An 18,475-nucleotide genomic window follows, 5' to 3' on the forward strand; every position below is an offset into this window, starting at 1 on the left:
GAGCGAGACACCCTATCAGGCACTCGGAGAATTTCGACGGCAGCCCTTTCATCTAGTTCAGAGATGCCTGGTCTCGGCTCCCGGACTCAAATGGGTGAAGCAACTTCCCACCAGGCCTGGGAAGACATTCCGTCATGGAAAAGGCTCGTGGAGGAAACAGATGCACAGTCATCAATGTATATGCAAATGGGTTATTTCGAGAACACCAAGAAAAGTTTAAAGCATAACAAGATAAATTGCAACAATTTGTTAGAAAACAACACAACACGATGTACCAATTATTTGTCCTGGAATAAATTATAGCCTTTTTACACTGCATGTTATCACTGTAATTAAATGCAAGTTAAGAAAACTGTGAGGATGAGATGGTTGGATGGCATCATCGACTCAACGGACATGACTTTGAGCAGACTCTGGGAGATGGTGAAGGACAGGGAAGCCTGGTGTGCTGCAGTTCATGGGGTCACAAAGAGTCAGACACGACTGAGACTGAACCGCAGAGAAAACTGTAAATCAATTCAGTACTCAGAATCAACTTGATTTCATGAACTTAGCAGACTCTGCTTCTTTTTTTTTTGTAACAGAAGATTTTACACAGTATTTGTGAAAACCTGTAAAGCTTAATTTGTACCTGGGAGCTTACAGAAAATAATTAGGAATTATGCAGGCCCTCCAAATCTTGATGGAAATTGTCCACATGCATACGTATCAGTGGAAAAGGGAAGAGGGCCTGTGTAGTTCAAGTCTCAGCTCAGCCACTTAGTACAAGTCAGAGCATGTCACTTCAACTTTTGGAGGCCTTAGTTCCTGCCTTCTTGCTTCATGGGCTGTGACAGGAGTAAATGGGATATGTAAAACACACTTTAAAAACCAGCAAGTAAGGGCCTTCCCTAGCATTCCAGTGTTTCAGACTCTAAGCCTTCCATTCAGGGGGTATGGGTTGAATCCCTGGCTGGGGAATTAAGATCCCAGGTGTCGTGCAGCACAGCTAAAAACAAGGAAAAACAAAACAAAATCCATAAAGTAACTTATAAATTTAACTTACTACTAGCATATCTGTCATTATTAGCTCTTCCTGAGTTCCAAAGGCAGAGGTCAGAAGCAGGGAGTATGTGTTTTCTCAGTGACTCTGCGACATTCCTGATTCACCTGCTTAGATCTGAATAATTGTGACTGGCTATAAATAGAGCTGTGGTTTGTCTAATAGCCTTTATAACTCAGCATGTGAGGATGTGCTAGTCCTCACTTCATCTTTCCTTGCTGCCCTCCCCAGCTCTCGACTGTAGGTCCCTCGCTCTAGCTGCTGGCTTGATCTCAGCCCAGCTCTTCAAGTCATTCTCATGTGGGGCAGGTGGGATCTCAGGCACTCCTCTTCCCCTCTCCCCATTTTTCCCAGAAATTTTTTCATTGCCAAATAACTCCCAAATAAATACATATTGGGACCTACTCCCCCCACCCCCAGTTCACTCTTTGAAGCTGTATATTTCTCTTCAGTTTCTGCTCCCTTCCCCATGTCAGTCCAGGGACAGGACAGGCACCGTCAGTGGCTGCTTCATCTACTTTTCCTCTAATTTAACAGCCCTGCCCTGTGAGGTCTCTGCAGGTTTTGGCCTAAAGGATCCCTGAGTTTCATTACCACTGAATCGCAAAAGTCCTGTAATAGATATTATAAATGTCCCTGCATTCCCTTTTATTTACTTTTTGTTTTCAGTGTGGTGGCATTCAGGGTGTAGGAGTGTTAAAACTGCAGACTGAGTAATCCTCAGCCTCATTTTAGGGCAAAATAATACAAAATGACAAAGTTTCTGATAATCCATTTCCAAGTCCTTTGGTAAAAAAACCTGAAGGACAGTTGATATGCAATATTAAATCAGTTTCTGGTGTGCAATAAAGTGATTGAACATTTTTATACATCTTAGTCCACTTCAAGTTGTTATAAAACATTGCCGATAATCCTTGAATTATATGTTACCTCCATGTATCTTATTTCCCAAGTCTTTCAGAGGCAATCAATATATTCTGTGAGATATTTATATTTTGAGGATCTGATCATCATGCTGAAGACCCCAAAGTTTCCTCAATCCATTCAATATTTTGTGGAATTAAAAAATTCAGACTTGGAAAAACTCAATCATGCAGGTTCCTAAACAGTGACAGACTTTCAGATTGGGGTATTCCAAATGTTCTAGCAATGTGTTCAGGTGCTGAATTTTTGATGCTTATCAGAAAATACAGAGCATGAGATTATCATTTTCTTTCATCTTTAGGAATCTACAGGTCGTAATTTAGGTTAAGGGCCTAAAATTTAACATAAGAGATGATTCAGAGGGGGCAAAACATTTTTTTTGGTTCTACTGGAAAGCCTGGATAAAAATAATTATCATCCTGAAAAACTGCAATGATCAACCATGTCATTTTCCCCCTCTTTCTAACATTCAACTGATAAATTTGTGAAAGGAAAAAAGCAGCAGCTAACAGGCACTCACAGAGAATGCAGGGCTGGTATGAGGAAGCTGGCCAGGAGTACTGTCCATGTGTCTTGGTGTCCTGCTCTGCGTTCCAGTCATGCTTGTGGTACAGGTGGAGTGAAGGGTCCTTGTGGAACGAGAGGATATATCTTGCTGGGGGCAGGGGGTAGGGGCCGTCTACTGAGTCAAACGAGAACTTAGGGCTGTACAGTGAGGAACTAACTTTAAATTCAAAGAAGAGATTTTTTTTTCTTTTTAAAAAAGGCTGGGCAGAGCTGAAAATACTTCATATCCCCTGCAGTTGTGTTGGATTCTGTGGGACACGTGAGTGCATGGCAAAAGCAATGGTTGTGTGGCGTCCGTTCCTGGGGAAATCTCAGCCTGGCCTCTGAAACCAGTGTTGAGGAATAATGGCCAACAGTTTGTCTAAGCTGGAATTTTAGGAATCCCGGACTCAGAATGAAAACAACGAAAATTTTCCCAAGGTCAATCTGAAATAATATTAGCGTGCTGGCAAAGAAAATTCCAGATGAGGCCACTGAGTATCTGCAAGAGAACTTTCCAAATGTTCAATGTTCACACAATGCTATTCATATATTTACTCAGAGAATGGGAACTGTTCACTACTCATAGAATAAATAAATAAGAAAAAAGGGTAAAGAATTTAGGGACCTTTATGCCTGTCCTCACTGAAGATCTATACATATTTATTTATATTTATTTTTTGTTAACTTGTCGTCTATTCAATTCTGCATTGGATTCGTGCTTTGGCTACTTCTCAATATTAAAATCTCAATAGTATGAAGTGATAGAAAATACATAGAAATATGGCTTTACCAAGGTAATCTGAATCTAAATTAAACTGGCCATGAATTTATATTATTTGGGTACTGTACAAAGTTCATTTGGGCTTTATAGTCAAATAAGAGGAAGAAAAACTCCTTTGAGATATCTTGTCATGTTACCCGGACATACATTGGTATTTTGTGGGAGCATTTCAAGAATGAGTATGCTATTTTTATGTCCCAGATATAAATAAGCTTAAATCCTTAGATATATTTATACTTCTGTAAGAACAGCCATTACTATACTAAAACATACTATTTAATATTTTTAAATTAGGCAGTTTTCTCAGTGGTCACAAATTATATTTACTTTTCTATATTTTGCATCAATTAACCATAAAAATATATTCTGTTACAAAAATATCCTTCAGTAAACTCCATAGTTTACTGAAAGATCATCCCAGATCTTTTCAAATGATCAAAACCTTATAAAATCTCATTATTACAGGCAGAACTCTTACATTGAAAAAAGAGATGATAAACCTGAATTTTCAGAGCCTACAAAAAGCTTTCTCCTCTGTGCCCTGCTTTCCAGTTCTTTTGTACTTTTACTATTAAGGTTGTTCTTTTTAGGTAAAGAATATGACCTGAGAGAGTGACTATGAAAACAGTAAGTCTGTCCTTTCCTTCCTCACCCCCCTAAAGACAAAAATGCCATGAAATCGCTCTAGGTCTTTGTAATAGCCCAGCATTACAAATGCAAAGCTCTGATTAAAGAGACTGTCTAAGGATGCGGCCGTCATCTTTCTGCTACTGACCCTCCCTCCTGGGTGGCTGCTCTAAGAGCAAGCCCATCCTTCCTCCATTCTCCGGCACTCTAGAAATCCAATACCAATTAATTAGATTTCCAGTTTCAAAGCAAAGAACAAACCCCATCTCTTTAGGGACTGTGTTAAGATGAGTCATACCACAAACTGGGAGAAAATCATTAATATGATATTCCATATGCTTCTCTTCATAAGTAATTATTACTTGCACTTTCTCTCAGAACAAAAGGAAAGGTGAGTAGGGAAGCGTTTAATCTCTAGATATTTAAGTGATTTACAAAGTAAAATTTAAATTTCCTGGTGAGAACAGAAACACACAGAAACTGTGATTCTAGCAAAAAAAATTATATATCCTTGGGAAAAAAAGCATATATAGCCGCATATATAGCTATTTTTAAAGTATGAAGTGATGTGTGTATGTTTCTTAAAGACCTTTACATATTCTTAGAGAACATCATTCATTGATTTTTGGTAACCTAGTGAATCTTATAATATTAGAAGGTCTCATCTAACTGAACTCATCAGTTCATCTAATTGAACTGAGAACATGCACTCCCAGGGCCTTTCTGAAAAATATGGCCAGAACAGATTCCTGCCTCTCACGGGGACAGCAGCATGGCCCAGGGGACAGCCACATAATTGCTCTAATTCCAGCAGCAGCAGCGGCGACAACCAACGATGACTTAGAAACCTAAGTGCTATTTAATGTCTGCCCATTAGAGGGACATGGTGATATGGTTATTATTTAGAGGTTTATGCTTTTGCTTTTTCTCTCTCAAAAAAAGTCATCTGAATATGGGACTTCCCTGGTGGTTCAGTGGTTAAGACTCCATGATTCCAATGCAGGGTATGTGGGTTCTATCCCTGGTCAGGGAACTAAGATTCCACACATCATAAATACATAAAAAATTAAAAAAAAAATCATCTGAAGAAGCCATGGAAAACTTGCGGAAATTATCTTTAAAAAGTGGAACTGAAACAAGTATCAGTGATTCACTCTGAAAAATATATAACCTGAAAAATAACCCACGGTTTATTTTTACATCTAGAGAATATTTGAACATTGCCCATGTTTGGATGCCCCGACATGTAACAAGAGTTGAAAAGTTGTTCCCAAGTTTGGTCAAGTATGAGGAGAGCTGCTTTTACGGAAGTGGTATTATTTAAGGTATTAGCACCTTCAACTAAAAGGGAACCTGATACTTTATGCAGGTTTTATAATTAATTCTACTGCTCCAAAATGAGTGCAATCGCTCACCCAGATACCTATCAATTTTTCAACAGACTGACGTCAAAGACGAGTCTAATTATCTCCACAACAAATTTTAACACTCGAGTAGGAATACATCCACAATTTCCACCTTTTCCTGCATTGAGGATTTCAGGTGAAGCGACAGTCCAACCCAGCAGTGCTGGGACCCACGCTGAGAGTGAGCAGAGAAGTCATTGAGACTATGACAGGCAGTTTCTGGCCAAGCACTACAGATAAAATATTACAGGGAAAGTGATGTAGCATCTCAAAGGTTCTAGAAGGTAAAACCAGAGAATTATGCATCTGCACCCAACTAAAATTAGAAAAGCTGCCATCTGGCTCCGTGAAGCCAGCAGCACATTCTTATTCATTAGGAAGCATTCTGCTAACATAAAAACACAAGGCCCTTCCTGTGCTCTCCAAATGTGTTTATCTTTTCAACATTAATGCACTATATATCATCGGGCTGCTGAAATCTCCTGCCGTGCATATTAAAAACGCACAGCTGCACTTTCTTTGGGAGTGGGAGGAGCTTCGGCTCCAAGTCACCTCCCCCTCTTCCTGACTCGGGAGCTTGGTTCACTGCATCATGGTTTCCCTTGGGCACGAAGAAACGGTAAAGTGAACCCATCTGAAGGCTACCTCCCCCAGCCTCCAGCAAAGCCCCCCAGCTCTCTCGCTTCAAGAGAAAGCAATAAGCTTGGTTTTATTTCCATCAATGGGAAGGTGTGACTGCTGACACGGAACCAACCATTGTGCCATAAGTTTGAAATATGCACGTCCTACTTTGAAAACGAATGTACCACACGGATCAGGAAGAGAAAATGGTAGCCAGAAAAGATTCTGGGTATAACTGGCTAGAAAACACTTTTGCTTGCAAGAACTATCACTGAATCTGCTGTCACCAATGTACCATTTTATTTAGCACCCTACTTCAATATTACCTATCAATATTGAATGTACTGATAGGTAAAATTGACAGTGGACAACCTTTCGTAGTACACCATGCATGTATATAACTATTTGTCCAGAATCTTTCTTTTACATAATCTATATATGTCTATGAGGAAGGACCTAAAATTTAAAGACAGATCCTGGAAGGCAAAGAACAACAACAACAACAAAAATCTGACACAAAATCAACCACATCGACAGAGGAAAGAAAATTGTTTAACTTTGTGGCAACATGGCTTCAGGAGCACTGCAGGTAGATCAACTCAAAGGCAACAAGCACACGTCATTAAACCCAGGCTGTCAGGATTCATTCATTCTCCACTGTGAGAATGTCGGTCTCTGCCTGCATCTTCTCCAGCAATGGAGTATTAGGAGCTGAGGGCAAAATAAAATCTGAGAACTGTTTGGTTCCAGTTAAGTCTAATTTATAGGGTGCTGACAGCTAAGGCTTTAGGAGTTATCTGAATAAGGAATGGAGGCATCAGAATTTGCTTAGAAGGCTGAAAGGTGAGAATAAGATTACACAAAGGGAAAAAAAAAATCAGTAGGTATGAAAGAAGTGAGAAGTCAGGTGAAGTTTGAATTCAGCACTCATTCAGGATATTTAACAGTAGTCTCTCAAAGGACAAAACTATTAAAAGAAAAAGTTTCACTTTTCTCAAACACATATGTTAACTCAAGCAATGCCAATAAAATGATACCACAGGAGCATGCAAAGCTTCTCATAAATGGGTTAAAATATGGAAATTACATGAAAAGTTGTTTCTAAAATCCTTAAGAGGACTTTAGCCTCAGTAGTAGAAATAGTCTATCATTATTCTGTTAACTAGCACAGCATAATTCATCTAACTGTCCTACCTTGAATGCGTGTGTGCTCAGTCACTTCAGTCATGTCCAACTCTTTGCAATTCCATGGACTGTTCTCCAGGCAAGAATACTGGATTGGGTTGCCATGCTCTTCTCCAGGGGATCTTCCCAACCCAGGGATCGAACCTATGTCTCTTACGTCTCCTTGTATTGCAGGCAGGTTCTTTCCCCACTAAGCCACCTGGGAAGCCCCAGTCCTACCTTACACCCTAGCAATATTTATTATCTCTCTGCCTAGTGGCATGATCCTGTTTGAAGGTTTCAGATACTTTCTGACTCTTCCATCAGCACCAGATGTCCTTCCACCTGTTCTCTTTGAAGACCAATCATTGTTTCGGAAGCTCACAACAATCAAGCTAACCCCTTCCTCTGCTCCTGCAAGGCCTGGTGCCTAACCAGCCCCTGATCCTGGAGCTGTGGGATGACTGAACTGTTCCCAAAGCTGTCCCTTTAGCAGCATTGCTGGCTGCTTGACAACAGGAGAAGTCTTTTTACTCCCTGGCTGGCACACAGTGGGTGCTCAATCATGTGTTAACATTGAACAGTTTTGTCGCTGGAACTAAAATTCAGGATATGGAGAATCTAAAACTCACAAGTACCTCTTTAGAAAGAGCTGTTCTGAAGGGCTTCACTGCGTACTTAACATAGTGGGGGTCCAAGGTTCTGATTTTTGTAGTCCAAGTATGAAGTAGAAATAGGATGAGACAGAAGTGAGACTGTTGGTGTTAAGGGCATCAGGACTATCCTGGTGGAGAATGGGGCAGCATTAGATGGGGTGCCGTATATTTCTTTCCAGACTTCGGGGATTTTATTAACAAAAACAATAATATAGCACCTTCTCACTGACCAAAGCACCATCTCTTTCCACACTTTAGAGATGAAGAAAAATAAAAGACCAACTTTATTCATCTATCTAGGTAATCTATCATTTAGGAAGTTGCAAATTGCTCCATAAAAAGAGGGTAGCTTAGGTATCATGGGAGTTTTTAATCTGACTCGGGGATTTTCCTAGCCATGCTTAGCTCTTAAGAAATTATGAGTCAAGCCAGGTTGATGTCTACAAACCACACGTTTGCTGGGGACCCAGGATTGGAGAGAGCTTCATCAGATTCCTTGGGCTTCCTACACGGTGGGCTGGGAGAAGCCCTGGCCTCCAAGGAGAAGTTCCCTGTCTGAGTTACACAAGTCATCTGGAAGGTGAGCCTGGGCAGAGGAGGGCTGACATCCCTGGAGAGGCTGGCAAGGATCTTGTCTTACTTAACTTTGGATACTCAGTGACTAACATGAAACTTACCACCTCAACGGTGTCCAATAAAAGCACAGGGTAGAAGGGGAGGGGGTGGAGGGGAGAGGCTAGGAAACAAAGGATTGGTCTCTTGAGGTCCGCTTACCCTTCTCACCAGTTCCACCAAAAGTTCCCACTTCGTTCAGGGTTCACAGGGCTCTGATTGCAAGACTCCCTTTCCCTTAGCAGTGGATGTTCAGAGGAATGCCTCTTGTGAGACTGGACACTCGCCTAGGACTCGACCTTCCTTTTCCCTGGGGCCATTCTTCCATGCCCACCCCTGTGCTCCCACTCGCCTGCCACTGACATGCCTCCTGCTCTGATTCACTTTAGGTTCCGCCTGTCAGACCAGCTAGCCTGCCCTCTCCTCACGATTCTCTCCCCTCTGGATATTTTTTCCTTCCAGTTTTTCTCTGCAGACACAGGTCCTGATGCCTGTCTCCCGAAGAGACTGGTACAGTGAGTTGTGCAGGCCTGCCTCTCCTTTGCCCACTGAGACCCCAACAATCTCACAGGGAGGCACCCACTTCAGGGGGGGGTCTGTCCTGCCTGCCACCCCTGGAACCCCGGGTGCTCACTTGTGCCTTAGCTTGAGTAGTCATGGCGGAACCTTTCGAGCAGGCTTTTTAAAAAGCAAGTGTTCCCAATTTCAAGCACCTAATGCAGGAAGCTGATAATAGAACATAGAATCATCCAATTTAGAATCCTGAAACATTAAATTATGTTAAATCATATCACCCTAGTAGAGAAAGCACAGCATTGATAACAATTTGGGAACCCTGCATAAATACATGGAGCAGCATGCCTCTGGTTAATCACGGAAGGCAGGCCCGAGGAGGGCATACTAGCAAGGGGTTGAGGCAACTGGATTTCAAAGTGACTGTAAGGTGAGGGCAGTGTCCCTGGTGAGAGGTCTCCATGGTCAGGGACCAGAGCTAGGGCCAGGGCCCCCAGCATCTACTCCCTGGGTCACAGGGCACATACGGGGCCCATTGTCAGAGATGGGCTCCAGAAAATCACACTGTCTACAACCACCAAAAATCTCCTGTGGATGAAAAATCTCTAAAAACTGAAGTTTCATTTAGATCAATTCGGCAGATTAATGACTAAGACATAACCAAATCCCAGGTAATTCCTATGTGAATGTTTAGGGAGGAGAAGAAACAACTATTAAGACAATAGATCTAGTCAAGTCTATTTCAGGCACTTCAAACAATTACTACAAGCAAAGTGAATCATTTCTGGTGACAGTGAAGCCATCATTCTTGGTTGTTTCTTGTTAGTCCACAAAAATAGAACTTTTGTGATTTTTTTTTAAAATCACAAAAATGATACAGCAAGTATCATTTTTATATCATACAGAAATAGAAGTTTAATCTATTCAAATGTTGAAATAGCGTTTTGATTTGAACTCATATTTTTACATGCCAAAATGTTGGTACCCCTTGCCCCCGCAACTAATCTCCAAGAGGTCCTGGACGTTATGAACTTGGGCTCTGGGGAGAGAGCACAGTGATTCGTGCTGACCATGCAGAGCGACAGACAGAGTTGTTATGAATGGTTTGTCTCCTGAACAAAAAGCTGTCACCTTAGGATGGCATCTGAACCATCCAGACCAAATGTGAAGTAAAGCCAGGTAAAAGAAAGGCTGTGACTTGTCTTGAAAGCCAAATATATGCCATTACAGAATAACCAATACAATATTGTAAAGTAATTAACGTCCAATTAAAATAAATAAACTTATATCAAAAAAAAAGAATATTTTACAGCAAAGTTTGCCCACACAACAAAGAGAAAGTGGACTTGAATTTGCAGATTCCAACACACGTATGCAAAACTTTGATTGTGGAGAACAATTACTGTACCCTCAGTAAGAGATTGAAAGTAAAAGTGCTAGTTGCTAAGTCGTGTCTAACTCTTTGCGATCCCATGGACTGTAGCCCTCCAGGCTCCTCTGTCCATGGGATTCTCCAGGCGACAATACTAGAGTGGGTTGCCATTCCCTTCTCCAGGGGATCTTCTGAACCCAGGGATGGAATCCAGGTATCTTGCACTGCAAGCAGACTCTTGACCATCTGAGCCACCAGGGAAGCCCAGTAAGAGTTGGTGAAAAGAAAAGGACTGGGACGAATTTGGGAAGTAAGTAGACCTTCCTAATTTTCTAAAATAGGAGGTTTCACTGTATCCTAAGTTCAAAAGACATCCCAGAAAACCAATATTTGCTGTTTCATAATCACAATAGCAAAAGATTTCAATTTGTCTTTAAAGTGACCCTTTAAATGCTGTGTGGCTTAAAATCTCTCCAATTTAAGCAGGGGCGGCACTGAGTTGTCAGCCAGCCTTCCACAACTATTTACAGCAGCAGGCAATTAAAGAGAAGACAGGGGTCAGCTTCACGCAGAAACTCATAGGCCTCACCAGGCAGCCGGTGCACAGTGAGGGGCTTAGAAACTGTGGCACCTGCACGTCTGAAAGCCCAGCAAAAGTGTGGACAAGAGGTGACCACAGTTTGCATGATGAGGTTAAAGTGAAATGAACAAAGGTTGACATTTACAGAGATTTCTAGATTTGGTATCCTGACTACCTTTCCCACAGTGAAATTCTCTCCTTTCTTTTTATATGGTCTTATGATTCTCCAGTAAATTTTGTATGCTACAGAAAAAAGTTTTGTGATGCTGCTGGTAACTGAGGAATTCTCTTGGATATTATATGTTATGTCCTCTCAAATACAAACACTATTTAAAGCAGTCAAATCTACTTGCAAGACATTTTAAAGGCATCTGAAGTCTGACAGGGATTCCTTGGCAGTCCAATGGTTAAGACTTGGCACTTTCACTGCAGGGGGGCCCAGGTTCGATCCTCGGTTGGGGAACTAAGACCCTGCAAGCCACATGTGACGTGGTGCCCCACCCCCTCAAACCCCCCCAAAGTCTGACAATTTCTTTGGAAGGAATGATGCTAAAGCTGAAGCTCTAGTACTTTGGCCACTTCATGCGAAGAGTTGACTCACTGGAAAAGAGTCTGATGCTGGGAGGGACTGGGGCAGGAGAAGAAGGGGACGACAGAGGATGAGATGGCTGGATGGCATCACGGACTTGATGGACGTGAGTCTGGGTGAACTCCGGGAGACAGTGATGGACAGGGAGGCCTGGTGTGCTGCGATTCATGGGGTCACAAAGAGTCGGACACGACTGAGTGACTGAACTGAACTGAACAAAGTTTATGGAAAAGTTTGAGCTACAACTGAAAGATATACACACAGCGAGTGCCATGGCTATTCCCATGGGGAAAAAAATTCCTGGGGAGTCCATGATCGTCTGTGCAGGCCATGGCATATATAAAAGTTAACTAATTATAAATATGAAGAAGACATAACAGGAATTAACTTACTCCCTATCAAATTTACTGGTTTAAATTAGCTTCAAATTAATTTTTGTTTTACATGTATTAGCTGTGAGAAAGAACTCTTCCTTACCACTCTGCAACCCTTCAAATGATGAAATAAAACCTTCATTAGACGTACTCTTCCTATTTTCATTTTCCATTACCCTGCTTACACTTTCACATGCTGCGTGATTTAGTATGATACTGTCGTCAAGACTTCAGTGAAGTTTTACCCAGTGGCATTTGGAAATAGGTTTTACTGTCAACACAGATGCACAGTTTGAATTCCAGAAACCTGGTTTCAGCAATCTTGCCTGCCAGGTGACAGCTAACAGTGAGGCCGACAGAGTGGCTGATAATGACACACGTGACAACTGGGCAGGTCCAGTGTTGAGAGCTGCAGCAAGAGCAGACCTAGCCTTTCTTCTGGAGACTGAGAGCCTGGACCAGAAGGTGAGCTGTTCTCATGCCAACTGTAATTCACCTGCCTCTGAACTGGCAAAGGCAATATACTGTCTTTGATGTGCGTTAAAAAAAAATTTTTTTTAACAGCATCAGTGGACAGTGGGTTTCCTAGAGACTCGAATGGTGGCAGTTATTAGGGCTGTATTGCCAAGGAAAATATTTGGCTGCATGTGGGGTTTCCTGAGAACAAGTTAGTACATGACCTCAATCTTTTTCCCAGCTTATCATAATGCTGTGAGGCGGTGCTGATTCAGCAAAGCAATCCATAATCGCTTGCAAAACGCCCCTGCCTCCCAGGGATGTTATGAAGCTTAATAAGATAATGTATGTGAAGCATTCTAAGCGCCACAGAAGAAAGGCGCTAAGTAATAATATTATTCTGCATTTATAATTACAAGCAGTCTTACAAAAGCAGGAATCCAATAAACCTGTTTACACATTACAAATAAAGATGTTAAATAACAAAATATAAATGACTGTATAACAAAGAAAAATGTGAAACAGGCATGTCTAAGAAAGGGAACGGACAGACTTCATCAGGCTAAGTCAAGTGAAAAGGAACAGGAATAGACAAGTTTGTACTAAAAGAAAATTACACCCCTTTGTGATAAAATAGAAATTGAATCAGAAACTTACAAGAAGGTATTTTATTGAAGTTATCTTGAGACACGGCTTGTTAATGAATTAAATTTAGTATCATTTCTATAGCTTTTCTACCAATAAATTTAAATTAAAAAAAAATCAATGTCAGTATTAAGAGTAATAAAATATCTTCAGTTATCTATGGTAACACCAAAACATAAATTGTCACTCTCACTGGGAGAAAACATGAGTACTCTACCAAATGTAAATTTCCTTCCTTTTCAAATATTAAAATAAGATGCCTTCTCCACCCCTCCCCCACCCCAACAGCATTAGTCTCTTAGAATGAAAACATTTGTTTTCTGTCTTTCTGGACCAGCCCAAGCAAGGGAACGTGACACATGAAAATCCACTTTGAGGCCTTCTTGATCCCGGATCCCAGTTGTCATTTACTCCAAGTAATCTTCCTGGAATCTCAGGGGAGCCAATTTTTGTTTTTACACTCTGTTCCTCCAAAACACAGCCGTAATATCACTTACTATTCCATATAGAAATCATCTGACTTGATGTGGATCGCCTCATAATTCTCCTGAAGCTGTGGAGTCCTTGAGCCGGGGGCTGTATTTTACATTTTTGTATCCCCATCACTTTGCACAGTCCATGCTAACCCATGCAGATACTCAGCGAGAGTTTACCTGATTCACGCTCTGGAGAAAGCAATGCAAGGAGAGCTCAGATGGTCTGGGCAGGTTTGAGGGGTCAGCTCCAAGCACACAGATGGTATAAGGCATTTCGGTTTTTAATTTTTCTTTGTAATTTTCTTTTCAAGAAAGCGTATTTCATGTTTTTAAGGGAAACATAAACATGGTATTAGATGGTGAGGATGCAAAGGTAAAGAAGACAAGCGTTGTGCTGCTATGCATGCTTGAGGCACTGTCATGTAGCAGAGTGCTGAGATGGGGCGAGCAGACTGTCTTTCTAAAGTGTTGTGGACTTAGGCAACAAAAGAAAAATGAAATTTATACATTTGTCACTATGAGGAGGTTTTCTTATTTACTTAGCTAGAAGACTAAGCTTATTTGGAGAGTAAAGTCTAGGATACAGCATTGATCCAGATGCTGAACGAAGAGAAACTAATTATCAAAGATGTTACTAAGAATGCCTTCATCACAGACTGAGCATGGCAAGAGCTGATATACTTAACTCAAAATAAACATTCATCAACATACCAGGAACAATGCGCACACCTCAGGATGCTAACAGGGCCTAATTAGTTCTCTGAAGTGTGGCAACCCAAAAGAATTTTGGAAAATAAAAATGTGAGCATTAATGATCTTTTATATTATCCTCCCAGGATAAACCCAATTGCCAAGGAAATTACACTTACAGGTCTCAAAAATACAAGCCGAGAGCATACGCCACAGGAATAAAAATAAAGCTTTCAAAATTTCCAAGTAAACCTAATGGGTGAACTTGAGAGAAAAACCTACAATCACCTGATTACAAACTGAAGTCCATCTATAAGATGGGTTATGTATCGGTCCTTTTTAAGAAAAGCACGGGTCACTGAGTTAGAAGTGTAGCTAAAACACACGAATGTCTGGATCTTTCCTCTTACTTACCCTAATATGAAAACCAGGAGCTCGATTTGAAAACCTCAATTCCCAAAGAGGAGGATTAAGTATAGTACATGGAAAGAACCAAAGGGGCTCCTCAGATCAGTAAATGAAAGAGAAGCAATGTTAAAGAAATTAGCATAATCAACTTACATATATAGTATTGTAACTCCACACAAGAATATCTAATATTAGGTCTTTATAGATCCTGACATTGGATTCATGATCTTTCAGGATCATGATGATCACCTACCCCTTCCCTACCCTGAGGGTCAATTTGAAAAAAATTTAACTGCTCATAATTTGTAATTTAAAAAAATATGAACACAGCTTCATTGTGTCCTGTAGGCAACAAATAGGCAGTGAGTGTAATCTTACAGTTCTAAGTAACTACAGTATTGAGAGCGGCTTCCCACGTGGCTCAACAGGTAAAGAATCCGCCTGTAATATGGGAGACCTGGGTTTGATCCCCGGGCTGGGAAGATCCCTTGGAGAAGAAAATGGCAACCCATTCCAGTATTTTTGCTAGGGAAATCTCATAAACAGAGGAGCCTGGCAGGCTACAGTCCATGGGGTTGCAAAGAGTTGGGACATGACTTAGAGACTAAATAACAACTGTATTGAGAAGATGCTTATTGAAGATAAAACTGTTATGGCTTTGAAGCCACTAAGTAGAGACTAAAACTGCAGCTGTCTACATGTTTAGCTGGGTAATGTCAATCTATCAATAACACTTCAGTATGCACCTCTGCAAGTGCACATGGGGCTTCACCCCCATTTCTTAGCACCTCCATTTAGAATATTTCCTCTGAAATACTGACGAGCCATACTTCAATTCTTCATGTAACTTAAGATTCACTATGTATCTATGAGGTCTCTGTCGCGTTAAATAGAATTTAAGAGAAGGGAAAGAAGAGAGAAGTACAGACAGATACAAGTGGAATGGTATGGAAGTTCGGGGGACACACAAGTACCTACTGTGAGATCGAAAGAGATAAATTTAGGGTTTTTCCAAAGATAAGATGAAATTGGGAAGAGAGACAAAGCTTGAAATAGAGCTTCATGTATATTTCAGAGAACATCTGGAGCACAATTTATTATGAGTTTTAAAGACTTTCTGAAAGTTTGTGACTTTTCCTTTGCTATTTTCACTGTTATCTGTTTCGCTAGCTAAGTAATTCCAGAACTGAACATTTGCTTCAAAGACAGGAATTGCACATAAAGACCTGAATTTTGTGCTGTAGTAGATCAAGGGAGAAGGAAAAAAAAAAAAAATCCCAGGAGAAATAAAGAGAGTGGTTCAAAGAAGACAATGGAATGGGAAGCAGGTGAAAAGAAGGGAAGAAAGATAACCTTGGCCCAGAGCCTCTGGTTTACGCTGCCAGCGTGAGCTCCTGGCTTTCAGGCTTACACACCCTCATGTCACTCTCCCCATCATCATGGTTTTGCCCTTCTGGAACTCGCTCCTCTCACACAGTCTTGGCATGTGGAAGCCTGGAAGGGGAGGAGTCCGGGAGACCCTACCAGGGCAAAAAGGAAGGAAGGGGCAACCCTGCTCCAGGCCTCTGGAAATCCAGGATCCTCCCAGGAAATACATGCATGTGTTGACTGACCTGACACTTAGCACCCTTCAGTTTGTAAAAAACACTGGGCTTACCAGGTGGCACAGTGGTAAAGACTCTGCCTGCCAATGCAGGAGACAAAGGAGACATGGTTTTGACCCCCTGGAATAGGAAATGGCAACCCACTCCAATATTCTTGCCTGGAAAATGCCATGGACTCCTCAGAGGAGCCTGGCGGGCTACAGTCCATGGGGTCGCAAAGAGTGGGACATGACTGAGCAACCAAGTGTGCGCGCGCACAGAGTGGTTCCCACCTTTTGGGGTAAGAGGGGGTCATTTTTCTTAAATCAACAGTAATGTCCATGGAGTCTCACTGGACGATTATCTATACTTGAAATGACATAACAGAAAGAAAAGGTTACAATAAATTTAGTAATACTTCTAGAAGAAACTGCATCCCATTTATCACTACAATATCCCTATAAACCTCATCTACGGAAACACGGCTCTCTGTATTAAGAACTATCCTAGGTTATAATAGGCTTTATGGAACTGGTCCATGAGTCTCCTCACCAAAACTGTATTGTTTTGATGGAAAAATATCCTCCATTCCAAGCAATTAACTTACAAATAAACCTTGGGTAGGGAGGAAGGTTTTTAAAGTTGAAAATTCTCTGTCTTTCCTAAGAAACCATGGCAAGAAGGAAAAAAAAAAAGGACTCATTCAATCACAAGGTAAATACGTTCATATAATAAAAGACAAACGTTATTTCTTTCACTTCTGACAATTTTGGTTCTCTAACAATATTCCAAATAAAATGTACTGTATGTTATTTTTTTTCTCTAGTCTGACATAAAGGATCTATAAATCGAAGATAGTCTAGCTAAAGGAAAAGAGTTCTTAAGAGAACGTGAACTTGATCTTGGGGGTGGCAGAGAACGCTCATGTCTAGTCCAGTAGGGTTTGGTTTTCTGTTTTCCCTTTTCTCCTTCTATCACTGTAATAAGAATATAAAAACTTTGAATCTGACAAAATGGTGGAATGCATATACCTGTCTGATGTATACAGTCTTAAATAAAAAGGATCATCAGTCTACTGAGAAGTACTTCAGGTCTCAAGAAATAGAAGCTACAGATTCCCCCAGACAACTCAGGAATTCTGCCCTGTCCTCCACCTGGCTCTAACGGGAGTGAAAGGTATCTCAGTTATGAACTTAGGTGAAGAAGCACCATGCTGAATGTTGACGTTATTCATTTCACTTTTCTTCCAAAAGATAAGATGTCTTATTTCCAAGACTTGACAGGCCCAAAAGGAACCTAACTCTATTACAGGTGATCATAGTTCTAACATTCTTAACAGCAGGATGCAAGTCCATTTTAATGAACAATTTTTGTCTTCTGGGTACAATTTTCTGTGTGACCATGCTTGAAATGGGGGTTTCTTTTGCTCAAAATGACAGGAATGAGAAATATAAGGCAAAAGTATCCTTTTAAACAGCTCTGGGTATCTAAAATGCTGTCTAAATATCAGAAATCTAATAAAACCCATTTTCCATGGGAAAGTTGGCACCGCACATTCTTCCTTTTAAGAACCCAAGTTAAAACACCTCTATGTAGTCTTGTATACAGCGAGGTTCCCAGATGAAACACAGCCTTCATAGCCAGTTCCTTCATATTACTTCCGGTCAGTAATGAGGTGAGTATGGGGGTGGTCTCAGTGACTGTCAGTAAAATCTGTTTTGTTCCCAATATACTCCCTGAAATGGGAGCGGATAGCTGAACAGGTCAAAAGTGCTGTTTCTCTAGAGATTTTTTCTTGTTTACTTGCTGAGTTGTGTCCAATTCTTTTGTGACCCCGTGGACTGTAGCCCACCAGGCTCCTCTGTCCAAGGCCTTCTCCATGCAAGAATACTGGAGTGGATTGCCATGCCCTCCTCGAGGGGATCTTCCCAACCCAGGGATCAAACCTGTATCTCCTGTGGTTCCTGCATTGGAGGCAGATCTCTAGAGGTTACACTGTACAAACAAGATAAACAGAGAAAACAAAGAACATTCTCTCTGACACAATAATTCCTCGTCTGCTCACATCAGGGTACAAAATGAATGCTTAAAAAAAAAAAAGTTTGATATCCAATTTTCTGGCTAAATACCAAGAAGTCTTTTTTGGCCTAGACAGCAATTTTCTATTTTCTTGGGATCTTTTATCAACTTTTTTTTTTCCTGACAAGAAAAGCAGAGCTGCCCTGAATGTGTATATCATCTTCTGAAATAGGAATCTACAAAAAATATTCTTCCTAGGAGTTAAGCCCCAGTGTCTCAGTATATCTTAAGTTCCACGGATAACATGCATACCCAATTCTCTCATAACAACTCTTTCCAAACAGCGAGTAAACAGTGGGGCAACAAGTCTATTCTATTTGGCTCCACT

At 41.0% G+C, this 18,475-nt stretch overlaps 1 protein-coding gene across 8 annotated transcripts in view; it reads right to left on the reverse strand.

Moving 5' to 3' along the window:
• NCOA2 (nuclear receptor coactivator 2) overlaps nucleotides 1–18,475 on the reverse strand; it is a 282,199-nt gene that overhangs the window by 57,064 nt on the left and 206,660 nt on the right. The gene's annotated exons all lie outside the window — the stretch shown is intronic.

The sequence above is a fragment of the Ovis canadensis genome, chromosome 9 (genome assembly GCF_042477335.2).
Source record: "Ovis canadensis isolate MfBH-ARS-UI-01 breed Bighorn chromosome 9, ARS-UI_OviCan_v2, whole genome shotgun sequence".
NCBI lineage: Eukaryota > Metazoa > Chordata > Mammalia > Artiodactyla > Bovidae > Ovis > Ovis canadensis.